The sequence below is a fragment of the Corapipo altera genome, unplaced genomic scaffold, assembly GCF_003945725.1.
Source record: "Corapipo altera isolate COAL_440 unplaced genomic scaffold, ASM394572v1 1, whole genome shotgun sequence".
NCBI lineage: Eukaryota > Metazoa > Chordata > Aves > Passeriformes > Pipridae > Corapipo > Corapipo altera.
Window position 1 is genome coordinate 208,960 of NW_020884873.1, and position 17,242 is coordinate 226,201.

At 38.6% G+C, this 17,242-nt stretch overlaps 1 protein-coding gene across 4 annotated transcripts in view; it reads left to right on the plus strand.

Moving 5' to 3' along the window:
- CALD1 (caldesmon 1) overlaps positions 1-17,242 on the plus strand; it is a 196,550-nt gene that overhangs the window by 21,124 nt on the left and 158,184 nt on the right. For 2 of the 4 annotated variants that reach the window (XM_027659567.1, XM_027659570.1), the window contains exon 2: positions 14,763-14,828. The exons of the other annotated variants lie outside the window; for them this stretch is intronic. The gene's annotated coding sequence lies outside the window, so the exon portion shown is untranslated. The remainder of the gene's footprint in view (positions 1-14,762; positions 14,829-17,242) is intronic. 4 annotated transcript variants of the gene reach the window in all.

Here is a 17,242-nt window from a genome sequence, read left to right on the forward strand (position 1 = left end):
CTAAAAAAATGAATCAGTTTAAGTGAAGTGGTATTTTGGGAGTGAAGAAGTCAATGTTTTTCAGAAGTCACACAAAAGCAGACATTCTTTTTTTGCTTTCACTGGTAGAAATCCAGATGTATACTTTAAAGTTCAGTTTACTATGGATCTGTACTCAAGTAGGCAAAGACAGAATATTGGTCCAGATCAGGATGCTTAAATCACCAACTTACATCTTAATTTCTCTTCTTTTTCTTCAGTTTAAAATCTCCCTTTAAAATCTGGTTAGCCAAGAAATTTTCTGAATGCTGTGATCTCAAAGCAGTATCTGTTAAGTAATTTTTAGATTGCTGATTCACTGCCACCCTTCCTATGTCTACTTAGGTTTTCAATTCTTTCTGCAATGATTTGTGATCATCGTCAAGCCCAGGGCAGTAATAAAAAGAAGGTGCTAGTCTTGTGCTCCGTGCTTGGTTTTCCCACATCCTCTGATTTCTGTCATGGCAGGACATGCTAATGACAATGTACCCTGGTGTTCAGCATGATTGTTCATGTTGTGTTTCTTGAAAAATATTATTTAACGGAAGTTACTGCCTGTAAGCAGTACTAGATGAGCTGTGTTGAAATGAAATTAATTTTTTTTTCAGAAGAAGATAGCCTAAACAGGAGCTTTTATCAGACTTCCCTTCTGCTCCGAGAGAGCCCAGCTGTTAGGAAGAAGGAAGGGATGTGTGCAGGTTTCATACTCATGCCATGGTTGGCCTTTTTTTATGCAGACTGTTGGTAGGGCTGCTCATTTGTAGTAACTATAGTTGCTTTTCCAGTCAAGTAAAAAACTGTCAGGGTCATGGCTTAGGAAATTTTGTTCCACAAAGCATCATCAGGTATAGTGAGGTAGATTAGAAAAAATAAATTCGTGAATTTTTCCAGCCGTGTAGTGCTTGACTGTTACTGTACAATGAGTAAAGGTACTCAAAATACACATTCCTTTGGGTTTTATTTCCAAATCTGAAAAAAACAAATAGTCTATCTAAAGCCTCTTTAATGGAAAACGATTCCCAAGGGATCTGAGAACTTCTGTTCTTTTTCCAGTAACTAAAAAGTTAGCACTGAAACAGGAAGGGCATACAAATAACTATTCAGCAAACATGTTACATATTTATATAGTAAAGAGTTTAGAGGTTAAAAGTGTCCAGTTGGTACTGAGAATGCTCCAAATTCTCCAGGCTTAAAGTTTCATTTTTGTATTTTAAACCACAGAGAAAAATATAAGTACTTATCAAATATTTGCATTTATCCACATTCTTTCAAATTACGTGTAAGAATGATATTTTAAAGGTTCCTTGAACTTATTCAGTGGTTGTGGAAATTCTGTGGTCTGCCCTGTCCCATAACTACAAGTTTTGGTTGTTACTTTTCAAATTTCCAAAACAATTAATTAGAAAAAGAACAAAAATTAACACACTGTAACAAGCAGAGAAGAAATTTCCTTACCCATGTCCCCTCCCGAAAAAGGTTTTTACAGAGCACGGGTGGTAGGAGAAGTAGGGCTTGGAAAATTTGTACATAAAATCAATGGGAATATACTCCAAGGTCAACAAAATATACTGTGGATCTAATTCTGTAACCTGTGACTCCTATAAACATGCTTTTCCAACATGGAAAGTACCACAGCTCCAGTGGGAATACTGAAGTGAAATGGGTTAACAGGGTTAACTCTTTCTGTTTGGTAATCTTAAAGCAGATTATCCCTCTGGAATTCAGATGTGTTTTTGGGAAACATGTATCAGACATGCTAGACTTCTTGAACACTTGTTATGATAACACACCAAAACTGGAAAACTCGAGAAAAAATGAAACAAAGAACTTACTTTACAAAGAGTGGAAGTTAAGGAGAGCTACTGCTGGCTGATACTACAGCTGCTACTACTTCTAATTCAGATAAAAAGCACAGATGATACCAGGATCAAGACAGTGGGGGTATAGTGAACAGTGATGAAGATAAGACAGCTGTATAGTGCACTATGTATCACTCAATAAAGTGACTCTGTTCAGATAAATCATTGTAATGTGGCCAAAAGTAAAATCACATATTAAGTAACGAGAAAAATGGAACGAAGGATTGTATTTATGGTGCATGAATAACATAAAAAACACTAATAAAAATCAAATTTTGGTACCTCCTCTGGGACAGATATTGGCTACTAACAGGCTCTATGATTCTAGTAGAGAAAATCCTATCAAATAGCTGGAATCTGAAGCCAGACAGGTAAATTAAACACACATTTTTACACTTAAAGCGATGAAGCACTGGAAGAATAAGGTCTGGTTGATTCTTTGTCTCTGGGTGGTGTTAAGAAAACATGACATCTACTTTATGTCACAATGTCCCACAGTTTGGTTTTTTTTCTTCTTTCTTCTAGTTCACAAGTCCCCTCAAGAGTGCTATCTAAAAACTGATTTGGGGGTACATGTGCAATGGGGTCACAAGTCCTGCTAGGCAATCTAGAATCTTTCTGATCACACCTGAAGTGAGAATGTTTTGCAACAGGAGTGTTGAGTTTGTTTGATTAAAACCCCAACAGGAATAACTTTCTTACAGTGATTAATAAACCGTGCTATAGAGCCTGTCAGGAGGAGTTCTCAAAGAAAAGTTCTCCAGAGGTGTCTGGAAAGACAAGAAATACACAAAATAGAATGTATGGAAAATAATGAGTTCTTACAGAACAAACATAAAGGCTGATACTGGCTTATTGCAAAATGGCTTTAGAAGTCCTGTGCATTAAGGAATCAGAAACTGGGAGCAACCAGCAAGATACATGCCTTTCTGAGTGGGTTCTTTAATGGGAGACTTTAAGGTTGGAATTCATTGTAGGTTTAACTTCATATTAATGACTCACATAAACTAGAGAAAAACAACGTGATATAAGTGAGATGTATTGCTCTGCTGCATTTGCAGAATGAGAGCAAGCCATTTTAATAACTAATAATGATATAATCTCAAATTAATTCAGTAGACAGTAGATACCTCAGTGACATAACAGTGCAGGAAAATGTTCTTTAATGCTTACTTTAATCTACAGTTTATACAGAATGCAATGAATTCATTTTGAGCTATTTCTGCCTTTCATGTTAATTTTGCTTTTAGAGTTTTAAGAATAAAGAAGTACGAACTTGCACTCTGTATTTATCAATAGACCAAATTAGTGACAGTTGATTAATGGTTTTACAGGACATTTTGTGAGCTTGACTTAAACAGAAAACCAAACTTCATTCCTTTTATTATCTATATAATTTTTCTGCAGAAATCAGGATGGCTGCATGTTTGATGTATCTTTTTCATGTCCAATATGATCAGAAAATGGGTTTGAGTGAGAAGGAAGGTTAATTCTGCTGTGGCATTTGTAATTCCAAGAAGCTGGGAAGGTCACAAAGAAAAGTAGATATTACAAAGAATGAGCAAAAGCCTGTGGGTCTGTTTTTTGGTTTGTTTGGTTGTCCTTTTTGTTTGTTTGGTTTGTATTTTTTTCAAGTTTGCATTCATACTCCTGAGGAATAAAAGAATTGTGAGAAATGGCAGTAGAATTTAGCAAGAGGCTGTTGAATTTAGGAGGAAATGAAGGAAAAAAATGAAGATATCATTGGATCTGGAAGTTTGAGATGAGGGAGAGGAAGGAGGGCAGAAATGTGAGGAGTGATAGAGAAGACAGGCAGAAACAAAGATGTGTGCAGTTTTTGGAGAGCCAGTCTGAAATAACACTGTTAAAAATAGGGTAGGAAGGAATGAACATGAGATGAGCAGGTGATTGGAATGACAGTCATGGAACTGAGATCAGAAATACCAGCTCTGGGTACTACTGGAGGTGACAAATTGTTTACCACAGATTTTGAAGGCTGTTGTGTTTCCATTTAGGTGTGATGTTGTTTAGTATGTTGCAGACTAGTAGTCTATCTTGTTCATTTCAATTTTGTTAACTGCAATAAGTAAAAGCAATTGTGTTGATTCTGGCACTGTTTCATCTAGTGGAAAATAATTTTTTCCTGTTTAGCATGGGCACTTCATGTATCTGATGGTAAAAAGTGAATGAGTGGAAAATCCCACCCACGGTATTTTAATGGACCAAAAGAAAATAATTACACTTTTCAACCCTGGGAAAGAAAATGTACTGCAAGACATTTACATGTTACATGTATGTTTTTATATAAATTCCTTGCTGTCCAGAAGCTTTTGGTGATTATACACTCTACAGTCCTGCTCATCAGTCTTTTGGTAATGTAGGTTCATGTGTTGTACCATCAGTGTTGCCCTTACATATCCTTAACATAACAGAGCTGATCTTTGTGTTCAGTGTTACCTGTTATTTAATGCTTGGTGTATGTAGGCAGCATAAGACTATCAGTCTTCTATGACTAGTCTGGTTGTAGTTCCAGTGTTTGTCTAAGCTCAGAAAAAAATTGTTCATAACAGTTCTCATGAAATTTTAGGATTTTGCTGCTTTTTTTTTTTTTTTTTTTTTTCCCCTCGAAAAGCATTAAAATATGTACAGGGTAGATCATTGACTCTGTTTCTATGAATCTGGCCCCTGGTCAGTGTTCCACTGTGTTGATGTCCTGGGTAGGACACATCATGACAGAGTATCAGTCTTCAGCTTTGATCATGATTAAGTGGCTAAGTGTGAACCTTGTGCAAAGTAACAGAAGGTGGATCTGCCATCACATGAGTCTTTAGAAGTAAGTTTTCATCTGAATGGTTTTGGGTTAGCTTGAGACACAGACCCAAGTTTAATGTAGAATTTGTCATCTTTGTATATCCAGTACTTTTACTTCCATTTTCCCTGCCAATATATTTGATGAGGCTTGACTTCTTTATAGGAATCCATGGTACATTTTTAAACTGTTCTTTTGTGACTTGAAGTTATATTTTCAAATGTGTGCTTGTATAGGCTTCTCTGTTGCATCTTTCATCCCCTTTTCTAGATGTCTCCCTGTAAATGTCAGACACTTCATCAGTTCTATGACTTCACGTACCTTCATATAGTGCTGGTGACACAAGATATTTAATAAGTCTCCATCTATCTTGTCAACACCAGTTGTGCTTTGGACTAGGTCTACTCCCAAGTCATACAGATAGATGGCTGTGAGTGGCTGTAACAGAGCAGTGCCATCCCACTGCCTCAACTTGTCCTGTTTGCTTTGCCTCCCTTTGGACCTGACAGTACCGTTGTCCCAGGAATAAGGACAAAGGGAATATTATCTCCCTGTGACTGCTGGAGAACACATTTCCAAAGAAGTTTCTGGCTGCACTAAGTGTGGTATCATCTTAGCATCTTTGCAAGACCTGTCACTCCAGAAACTTGCAATGCACTGAGGTTTCTTTTTGGTAATCTTGCTGTAAGCTCTCTGTTCATGAAGAATTTCATCAAGATGATTCATCTTGAATCCACTGTGTGTTGTCCTCTGTGTGGTTTTGGTAGGTTATTGCACTATGATTGGCAGGGTTACCTGAGTGGTAACAGTGTGATAAGATTAATCTGATCAGCATGACTCAGGTTTGTGTGGTGACTATCAGCACTTCATGGAAACCTTTGATGTCTGTGTGCTCTTTTTGAATATTAGGAAGCTGCATGGCTTTAACCAGTAATAACTGGTTAAACTAGTAATAACTGTAATAGCCAGTAATAACTGATATAACTCAGTTGTACTCTGTCAAATTCTCCTTGTTCTCTTCATGTGTTGCCAAGTAATACATGCAGTTTTACAGCCATCTTCCAGCTCATATATTATGTCTGGGCTTGTGTACTATATTGCACTGTAATATATATGACACATATATATATATATATACACCTTTCCAAGCTTTGTAGTGTGACCAAAACAGTATTGCAATGTGGATTGGCTGGTGGCTTGTTGGGTTGGATGTAGTGAATAGAGATTGACCATGTGAGGCAGTGCTCTTCCCTATAGACTGTCAGGTTTCGCAGTGTTGTCTCGAGTTGAAGCAGCAGGCAAATACTTGCCAGGTTTGGAGTAAGTGACTGACGCTGGTATCTCCTGTTTTTAAGGAACATTCAACTATTAGGGGTAAAATGAAGACAGAAAGTGTTAAAAGATATGATTTCCCTGTGCTGTGGTGGTTTTCAGTTCACATAGGAACTGTAGTTGACCCTGACTGCGATTAGTCTGGATTAAAATTTGGACACTGCAGTCCACATGCATGGAAAAAAATAGAGAAATAAATTCCTTTGTGAGAGCTGATTTTTGCAGAAATGCCTTTTGGTTGAAGTACTACACGCACTTTACAAAGTTCATGTACCTCTGCTGTTTATTTTAAGAGATCTGAATTTATTTGGTGTAGATTTATTTCAATTATCTAATCAGAAGCAGACACATAACTTCTTAGGCTGTCAAAGGTATTCAGGAATGTATGACAAGTTTCAAAGGAATGCATAAGATCTTGCTACACATCTTACTATACATTTTTGTAGAGAAGAGTTAATTAAATTTTCCCTTTCTGCCCAGAAATTACTTTTAGGCTAAATTAAATATGTGGGGTTCTAAGGCTTTTGAGTGTTCTCTCTTCTTGCCTTAGCCTTGTGACTGATTAAACAGCCAAATGCTTATCTGGATCAAAGAAGTAATAAGCAAAGGGGCATCCTTAGGCCACTTATCAGTTGAAAACAATTTTAACTGTCAGGTATCCAATTTTCAAAGCACATACATAGCCTGCCAAACGGATTAAGCAGTGGGGACTATGTATAATAGTGTTTATTTGCAGTGAAGAAACTTCCAGGGGGAAAGAAGTGCAGTTTCCTAGAAAATATTTCTGCAGGCATGTGTTTGCTGGGGAACAAAAGGATTGTACCACCCTTGTGAGTCCTCCTTGGTGTGGCATGTGGTCCCAGTCATATGAGACATGAATTACCTTGTTATAGTACAACCTTCTTCCCTGCTTCCATATTGGGAATTCAGCTTATTCTTGAGTTAACTCCTGTGGAGACTTAATTTATGATCACTCGCTGGGAGGGAAAAAGAAAAAAAGCTCTAGTTATCTGAATACACAGCATTCAAGTATGTTTTCAGGGACAATATATCAAGTTATTAGTCTTCATAATTTAGATAAGAACATGTACTTTCTTAGGAAAGACAAGGCACAGTGTCTGTACCACATTAATACTTGACACAGTGTAACCCCACGTGATAAAGTACCTTGATAGTGCAACAAGGAGTGAATTAGACATGCCCGGGAAGATGTATGATGCCATTCGTAAAACAGAGAGATTTATGTATGACATTAACATCTCTAAGGTGGCAGAAACAGAATTGTACTTCTAAAACTGCATAAATGTTTTTTTTTTCCCCTTCCCTCCAGATGCAGTAACGAAGAGATGTCAGAGAAAGGGTTGTTTAATGGGAAAAGCACTGCCTACAATTTGACAGACCATTTTTTTCATGTCTATCCTCTGGTGAATGATTAGGATTCAAATTTTTGAAATCTATGGCCAATGGCCATAATGATAGTGGCATTTTGGGGGTGGTTAAACACAAGAGTTGGGTTGCCTTTTCTTGGTCTTCAGGTATGTTTTTACCTGCTGGGAGTGCTTATGTACATCACGGGTAAGAGCTAAGCAGAAAGAATGGCCCTAGAGGAGCAGGACTGGCCAACAGCAAGCACTAAGCTTAGAGGTCTTCTGGAATCCACTTATTGAGCTCTTTCACTCCAGTACCAGGAAACAGATGAATGTTAACTCTGCTGAGTCATCTTTGTGTGGCACACTTCATCTCCCATAGTTGCATATCAAGGGACGTAAGAGAGCTGGCTGAGTGAGCCCTTTGCTGTTTTATATTGACTATTGCTGCTGTGAATTATTCTTCTTGGTTTTGTCATGCCCAGCATGCACATAGAGCTGGGACAGCAGTGAGGTATCCTCATTCAGCCATGGGGCAATCCTGTCCCTCCTGCCAAGGGGAAGATTTCATTGTCTCAGATTCATTATATTACAGAGAGGTGGAGCCACATTTATAATCCTTGCACAACCCTGAAATTTGAAAATGTTCTATTGCCTGTTGGGAGTTTCTTGCTGTACAAAGTGAATTCGGTTCTGCAACAACTCGTTTTTTCAAAGATTCCTTTTTAACAACGCAGGAAGTTCTCAGTTGTAGAGAGCCAGTGTGAAAGACAGCAGTCAGTCTGTATCATCTTAAAAGTGGAGAAGAAAAATACCATTGTGGATTAAGTATGGGAAACTTGAGGAATAGCTCAGTTTATAAGTAGAGAAAGGAGGTTTCTCTTGATCAGACCATCAGTGTGTAGTAAACTGACGGTGTAATAAACTGATGACGTAATTATTATCTATTGAAATTGGGTTTTACTCCTCTTTAAATGAACTGTTAGCACTTATATATAAATAGAAGTTCTGCTGTTTTTGAAGTAAGACAGTTTAATTTTGATACAAGGTATTGATCTTTTGGGGAAAGTCATCTGATGCTGTGGTAGGTGTGTAACATAATGAAGATTTTGTTTTGGAACAGTTAGTAAATGTCCCCAGAAATTTGGAAATCGGAAGTTAAAGGTGGCCACACACTTTCAAGGAGATGGTTAGTTTGTTGAAGGGAAAAAAAAAACCACACAAGTATAATCTGGTATTCAAATATGGAGTCCTTTTATATTTGGTGAAATGTCATTAATAATAATATATTACATGTAAAAACACTTTCATCTAAAAGGTCTCCAAGATCTTTTCAAAAGTACCAAAACTCATTGAAAGTATCATTTGGATTACGCAGATTGAAGCGTAGTGAGCCTGAAGATTTTGTCTTAATTTACACTTGAAATGGGACAGGGAAAATTAGAAACCTGATCTAGGACTAGTAGGCTAGCTGCCTGACAATCTTTTGGGGTCTTTTTCTATCAGGTGGAAAACAACACTGATATATGCAGCTTCTGCATACAGAGGGAGTACAGAGAAGTTGACAAATGTCAAAGATGCTGACTTTCCATTTTTTTGACACATTTTTCATTTTTATGAGGAAAGTTGACCAGAAACAGCTCCACAGTGCAAACTCTTTACTGTTTAGGGATTTGTAAGTTCCATTTTATTATTCATGGCATAATTTTTTTAATCTTGTAGTTTAAAATGAAACAAACCCTCACTTTTATGATGTGTGAGCATATATTTCACCCTGATTTTCATAACTTCCATTGGAAAGAAGTCCTCCAAGGGGCTGTAGTCAGGTTAATAGAGTTGGAATTTGAGGCTCCACAGAGCAGGGAAGTCCTTTAGCTCTGTTCCATAGCATGGATGGTTCTGGCTACTTTACAGAAACTAAGATGAAAGGGTATCATTTGGCAGCACTTGTTTTCACTAGTCACATGATGAAGGGCCTGATGGAAAGTCCTCAGTGAGTTTTTGATCAGATTGTGAAACAGTTTACCTGTGAAACACCACAGAATTTAGATTTAAGAATAGATTTTGTTGGAGACCAGGCTCTTTATACATATAAAATCTTAAAAAATACAGTCGGAATAGGTGTTTGTGGTTGCTTTAAAATCAAGAAATGAAACTGTTGTAGTGATTTCTAAGAAAGTGAAAGTTAGCACGTAAGGAAACAGGTGCTGAGTTTTTGGCCCTGTCAAATTTGATGACAAAGCTTCCCTTTCTATCCAGGTGTAGTTTGTCCTCAGATTTGGCAGACTTACTGATTTTTTTGCTGTTGACTGTTTTTAACAATAATCTCTGGCCACAATACACCAGATTTCTGGATGTCCAATATCCTAGGCTACTAGATATCTGTAAATTCTTTGTGAATTTTTAGTGCATAAATGTGGAGTGTTTTCATTCTACATCCTAAGTATGCCTGATGCTTCAGTTTGATTCAAATTGAATGCTATGTAAAGCAGTACAGTAGAAAGTAATTCTACTAGAGAAACCTTTCAGACCTACTTATTTTTACTTCTCATTGTTGGCAGACAGGAGAAGTTGTAGTGGTTTCATCAAAACTCACTATTCTTCTGGAGTAAAATGGACCAGTTAAATAAAAATCTTGACCCAATCACAGTGACTGTGCAAGCATAATATAAAAATAACATAAAAAGTCCTTGTTAAGTTCACGTTTTATAGTCACACAATCATGGGATGTAAAACAATCACCTGGCTCTTTTGGTAGATCAAAGTTCTGTTTGCTCTTTCATATTTCTCCTTAATTTGTCAAGTGGCACTAATTGTAAGCTTAGCAGGGGAGTCATGTCTTCTGTCTCACATATCAGTTTTTAACCAAAATTAAATGCGCCCTTTGAAGTGCTAAAGGTGGGGTCTACAATGTTCTCCTTTCTGTTCCCACACACATCCTTACTTTTTTCTGTATTGAAAATTTGTTTCTATGCTTGGGTTACTTCCTTTTTTATGTGTATGTAATAAGCCAAATAATGATGGTCTGTGTGCTGTGCTTGCCTGATATTCACACGAGATGGGAATTGAATTCTGTGGAAGGTTGAGCTGCAGAATCCAAGCTGGGCTGTGTGCTCTCACCATAACCCATAAATGGTGAGGAGTAGTTCCTTCGAGTGGAAGCAACTTCTTTGGTGTAAACCTTGTCAGCATTGTCAGGACCCTACTGGAAGAAGTTTCTACTAGCTCAGATCTGTCTGATGCTTGTGACATATGGATTGTTGGGTGACTCACGAGTAACATCACTGTATTCAAAGAAGATTTTCAACAGTTCATTTGTTTCTTTTCTTTTATGCTGGTCCTCAAATGTCAACCTGACTTGTCACAGATCTGACAACATAGTCCTGTCCTGCATGTTAAAACAAAGGTGGTTCATTCAATATATTGTTCCATAGACTTTTTTCCTCAGTATTTCTGCAATGTTTTACTTTCTTTATCTACCTTTGGCATAAAAACATGAAACTGAACAACTCTAGTGAGAATTATTTACTGGGGAACTGACAAAACAATAGTTTATTTGAGATACTGTATCAAGCTCTCTTTTGGGGCAAATGTTACAGTCAATATCTTGGAGTTTAGAAAATTCCCTATACACTGATGCCAGTTTATATGGCTTTGGACTCTGTTCGCCTTTCCCAGACTCAGGCTATGTACCTGCAGAAAGTAGATGATTATTCTGAATGACTTTTAACCCTGTGTAGCTCCAAGATGTTAAGTAGCTTTCTTGCTACTCAGTTTTAAACAAATCTTTAAAAGATAACTTCCTTCTACAGTAAAAAAAGGCATTACAATCAAGCTGTCAGGCACTGCTTTTTCTGTGTTGATCTCAAAGATCTTTACAAAGTAGTTTGGCGTTGTTTTCCCTTTTGTCACTGACAAACTGAAGCACAAAAAAGAATTACTCATGCAACAGCACTGAACTGGAGGTGATGCCAGCCAAGTGCTCTGCCACTGTGTCAAGCTGTGCTTTGAAGAGCACTAATCTCACTGTCCATGTGAGTAACATCAAACATGTTACTAAAACCATTGAAAATATTCTTCATCAAGAAGATGGATGGGATATGAAAACAGAAAAAATACTTTTTAAAATTGTTGGTGGCGTCACAGAGCCATAGCAAACGACAAATCTTTTGAAAAATCCAGCAGAGGGTAGAATTAGATTAACTTCTTAAAAGAGATTCAAGTAATAGCATAACTCATGCTCTGTCACACGACATTTTAGCATGCACAAGTGAGCCAGACAACTGTGTTATTTTAACCCATATTCAACATTCCTATCAGGAAATCTGCTCAAAGGGCCCCATATCCATATCTTGTGTTGTACTATCATTAAATCTCTTTTTTTGCTATTGCCTGGAATTTCATTATGAACCATTAGTGATGTAATACTAAACCTATGGAATCTAAACATGTCTTAAAATCTATGAAATAAACTAGACTCCTAACAAATGAAAAAGATGCAGTATTTCTTGTTGGTACTGCATTTTTTCAATTGGCTCATTATAATTTTTTCCCAAGCATGTTTCAACTAAACTGTCTTAAAATAAACTAGCTTCAGTAGATGTGTTTTCTGATAAATGTTTTTCTTCTCTCTTCTGTTTCCAAGACACAATTTACTGGTTCATTTAAATAAAAAAATATGTGTTATGTGTTGCCCTTTTTTGCATGAAGAGTGTTTGAGTTGCTACTGATTGCTGTAGGAGCCTGTCTTTGGATTTTTCATGGAATTGTGGAATTCTATGAGAGTCTCTCTCTATTCTGAGGTTTCCCAATGTTTCATTAATTATCTATGTGAACTATACCAGTCTCAAACAGAGTGAAATTTGAATCTTTGAGAAGCTCCTGGGTTTGTAAAGGAGGGTATGATTCGTGCTGTACCTACTGGCAAAAAGGAAAATAGCTTTAAACTCTGACAATGTGCCTTTAGTTACATGAATGGACATTGTAGATCTTCTGTGAAATGTTTAGCTAGCACAGAATCATGCTTCTATTAGGATTAGGAGTGAAAATTGAAAGGTGTACTTTAAAAGCAGCAGATCTTCAGCAGCCAAACAAGCAAAGAACTGCCTGCTTCTTATCTTTAGTCTGTCAGAGGCATGTGTTTCTCTGGAAGTGCTACAGAAGCTGTTCTGTTGGAGTTGGTTTCCAGCATGGAAACAGTGCTGGCTAGAGATTAAAAAGCAGGAGCCCAGCGTGCTCGAGGGGGAGGGTTCAAGGTCCTGCTGACTAGGGGGAGACAGTGCCCTTACAGACCTTCCTTACACTGTGCAAGAATGTGACAAAGGACAGACCACTGGTGTGGGAGTGTGTTGGGCATGCTTATGTCTTTGCTTGGCTGCTGGGATCGATCAGGATCTATGCTTAGGAAAAGTGATTCACTGCTGGCTCCCTGACTGCCTTGTGTGAGAATGAACTGAGGGCCAGAGAGGGCTCAGCCAGACTGTGAACACCCATTGATGCTTTGTCTTCAGCGTGCTCGCAGTCGTATCTCCTTCTCTAGCTGTCTTCCTTGCTCCAGAACAATAAGTTGCTGCCTTATCTCGGATTTTATCTCCAAATGTGTGGTTTTGACAGCTTTGTGACAGTTTTATGCCTTTGTATTGCTGACATAACCTTCAGTCTCATCCAACTCTTAGCCTGTCACGAAGTCATGCTGGGTGTGTGGTGTCAACACAGCCCAGTGCATTGCCCACTTGTAGAACTGTAATTGTCCTCCTGATGTCTATCAGAAGACCTTTGCTTTGAAAACCAATTTTTTTGAACGAAGGGTAAATTTCAGCCGTGTAGCAAAGTCTCAGTCTGGGCAAAATATTGTTTGGCTTATATTTTATTTCTTACACCAGCACACATTGAAACTCCAGAGAAATAAGTTAGGAAAATGAGTGGTGAGGTAAAAAATATGTGTTTTATAATATAGGCTACTGATGGTCGGTTTAAATATTCAGGGAACACTCAGTAGGTCTGCTAGTGTGTACTAAAATTGGAGTAACCTCAGGGACAGGACCTGAATGTGGATAAGATGTTCAGCATAGTGTGACTGGGTACTAGAGATCCTTCAGAGCAGATCATGCTTTAAATTCCACTCTTCCTTTGTGAGTCTGATGACAAACTTGTCAAAAATAGTTTTGCAGATTTAAACAATCAAAATCAAAGAAAACCTTCCTCCCACAAACCCCTATCTCCTCAGAGTTTTCTTTGAGCTATAGATTCACTGCTGATATTGGTTTAGGAATGGGCTGGCTGCCCAATACAGTTGTCCCACAAAAATGTACAGAATCTCTATCTTTCAGTCTCCTATAAAGAAAAACATGGAACAAAAATGTCAGAGGGAAAATATAAGTAAAATAGGTCATGACCTTTTTTGCAGTAAATATATGCAGGAATTAAAGGTTCTTCAAAAAGCCATCCTTTTCTAAAATTCTAATGGTTATGTTGATGATTAAGTCCAGAACTGATAGAGGCAGTAGGACAGGTGGGTGAATGGTGGGAGTATTAACCAAAAATATCTGATTTTGAAATAGGGTTCTGTCTGCACATGCAACATTCACACACACATTGTGTTTTTGAATGCTGACAAGGAAACAACAGACAACCTGCCTTACTTTTTTTCCTGTTATGTAATGGACTATCACACATTGTCATCAAGGTGTTGTTAACAGAAATCATCAGAAATTCAGCTTCATGTTTGAGTTATGAAGGGGACTAAATGCTGTACTTTGAGCAAGACTTATGGCTAAGTGCTTTTTCTCATCACTGGCGAAAAATACTGTGAAAAAACTGTGCTGCTCTAGTTCAAGTAACAGATAAAACTACTTTAGGTGTCTGTGCTGTTAAAGGAGAAATTCAAAGACTTGCTTTAATAGGTAAGATAAAAGTGTAAAAGAAGTTACCTTGTTATAACAGGTAGAATTATTGCTTTGCCATTTTAATATACCCCTTTAATCAGTCATATGAATTTATACAAAAAACTTGTTAAAAATAACATCTTAAGGGAGATTTTCAAAAGCACACGAGAAGTCCATGAGCTGCAATGTATTACACCTTTCTGTCAAATTTTAGTCTTCAGCCTGGTTCAGCTGTAATTATAGGAATTTGCATCTGAGGATGACTACCCTATTGAGCATTTCAAATGTGGTTTTCTATATGTGTGGTTCTTCACTGTGGGTTGCTTGCTATTAGAGCATCAAGGAGATTCTGCTGTGGTGGTTTTCATGTTGCCTCTTCAGGTAAGAGGCAGAAGATGATATTTCTGGTTGCACTGAAAGATATTTTTTGCCATTTGTCTCCTTTAAAATGTCTGCAGCCCAGATCCACTTGTTGGATGCCTTTTGATCTTAGGAGCTGAATAAAACCAGACCAAGTAATCCCTGAGAATTTCTGCAACCAGAATTACTGGGAAACAAGGTAATTCAGCACATCTAGTACTTTCCTCTGAATCAGCACCATACCAGATACGGTTTCAATGAGTTTTTTGGATGCTATTCATGCCTCCTGCCCTGAACCAGGGCTCCAAAGACGTTCAGAAATCCAGGTTTGATTTCTGTAGGTATTCAAATTTTTGTGCCATAATGGGAAGAGTTGTCCTCAGCATTTTGGTCCCCCATGGGTGTTGCAATGAAGTAATTTTGTTTCTTTGTTTAGGTTATAGAAAAGAGGACCAAGTTCTTTTCAGGAGAATGGAAATAGGTAGCCCTCGTGCCATTGTTTTTTTTCTTGCTAATGCAGGCTCTACCATCTAAGTGTTCCCACATTTAATACCATAGAAGAGACCCACCAGGGTTGCCCTGATGTGAGAGATTACAGGGCCTCAACCCAATTTCTAATCTGTGTGTCCTGTCTAATCTAATGTCCTGGCACTGTTACTTACTGATGTGGGAAGGCACTTGTTGTCAGCAGGCCCCCGACTTTGTAAAATGGGATGTGTGTGCAATTGTGCAACTCATCTTCCTCAGAGCTCAGGCCTGATTCTGCAGCTCCTGTGCTCGTATCACCTGGGTTGATCTGATACCAGATAACCAGCAGTGTAACAGCGAATGAGGTCTCATGTTCAATCATTCATGTCACTGAAATGGCCCAAACCATTATGAAATTGTGCTCTAAAATTATCTGGACAACTTATAGGCACTCCATCTTTTAAGTACTAGCTCAGAAAACTTACAGTTTGGTGGGAGTTTTTTTGTTTCTTTGTTTTGTTTTGTTTTGTTTTGTTTGTTTGTTTTGGGTTGGTTGGTTTGTTTGTTTGTTTTTTGTTTTTTAGTGTGCCATCAATTTTTTATTTTGAGGAAGGGGAGAGAGATAGACAACATAGATTCGGTTATTTTGCTTGGCCTGCAAAGAACTATCATCCTATACTGTGTTTACACAAAGCTTGTTTCAGTATGAAAAAGTAAACTGCAGATCCCAGTTTGCTTATCATAGTGGTCAAGTTAAATTGAAGGGCAGGAATTTCTCAGAAATTTATTAGACTGATGCCTTGTGTTCCAAACTGCAATGACTTTATTTTCTAACAGTGATCATTTCTCCCTTCCTACAGAGAACAGAATTTCACACTGGAAAAGAGCAATGGAAAAACATGATTTAGTTTGCTTATAAAAATGTTGAATGGTCTACTTTTTTGTTTAGAAGTAGCTATCTCTAGTTACAAAGTTATGAAAAAAAGACAGTACCGACTACTTGAAGAGGAAGAGAAAGTTTGTATTTCCACAGATGTTGGGGTTTGGTACCCAAACCTCAATTTCCCCAACCTGGTTGATCAGTATGTAAGTAAATATAATGATGAGATGATCTATAGGAAAGATTAAAGAAATAATAAAGGTATAGTGGTTTGAACCTTGTTTTCCCCCAGAGGCTGAAAAGTGGTAACCCCCAGGGGTGGAAACCCCTGGAAGTTTTGAAGTTCTGTCCAATGAGCGCTCCTGCAGAAATGTAAACATATCACAAGCACCGGAAGAGAAGAGTTGTAGTTTGGTGAGTAGAAGAAAGTAGCCATGTTGTAGGAGACCACGAGGAAGGGGGCTCGGAGCCCCTTGGGGCCTCCGGGGCCCCCCAACCCCAGTTGGGGACTGCAGAGACTTGGAACAGTGTTAGACTGGGCTAAGTGTCTGTAGTTAAGCTGGGAGATGCTTTTCCACTGTGAGCAGCAACCAGAGATACTGAAAACCACGGCAGCACTGACCGGAGGAAAAGTGGCAGCGCAGAGCCAAAAGATAAGAGAGTGGCAAAACAACCATGCAGCAAAGTAGGCAGAACTTCTGCAAACCTGAGAGAGAAAGAACGGCAACAGAGAACAGAACTAAGTTTCTACAGAGAGAAAACTTGGGGGTAAGAACTGCAAAACTCCCCTAAACTTCCTTGGAGATCCCTCCAAAATGGAGGGGGTGGACTTTTACTGATTAGAAGTCCTAGATGGAGTAAAGGAGCTAAGAAGCTCAGTCGTCCTGAGAGCTCAGCCGGGACAGTGTGTGGAGGTTGACCTTGAGGCCCTCCCTTGCTGCAAGCTACAAAGAAGCTCGCAGCCTGAGACAGGGCACAGAGGCCCTGCAAGGAGCTTGAATCTCCTGGAGATACCAGACCGTCACGAAGACCCCCTGTGCTTCGTGATATGATGTGGTGAAACGGCCTTGTCTGGGGTTACGAAGCCCACGGAAGACCCCTTTGCCTGCGTCAAGGGGCCGAGGGGGATACCCCCTCGTGAGTGCTGGCAGAGATCCAGCTATCAGCTGCTGCATGCATGAGATGAGGAGACCTGCTGCCTTAGAAGAAGCTGCTGCCCTGAGAGACTGGAAGGGATCTGTCCTTCTTTCCCTCCTGGACTTTTA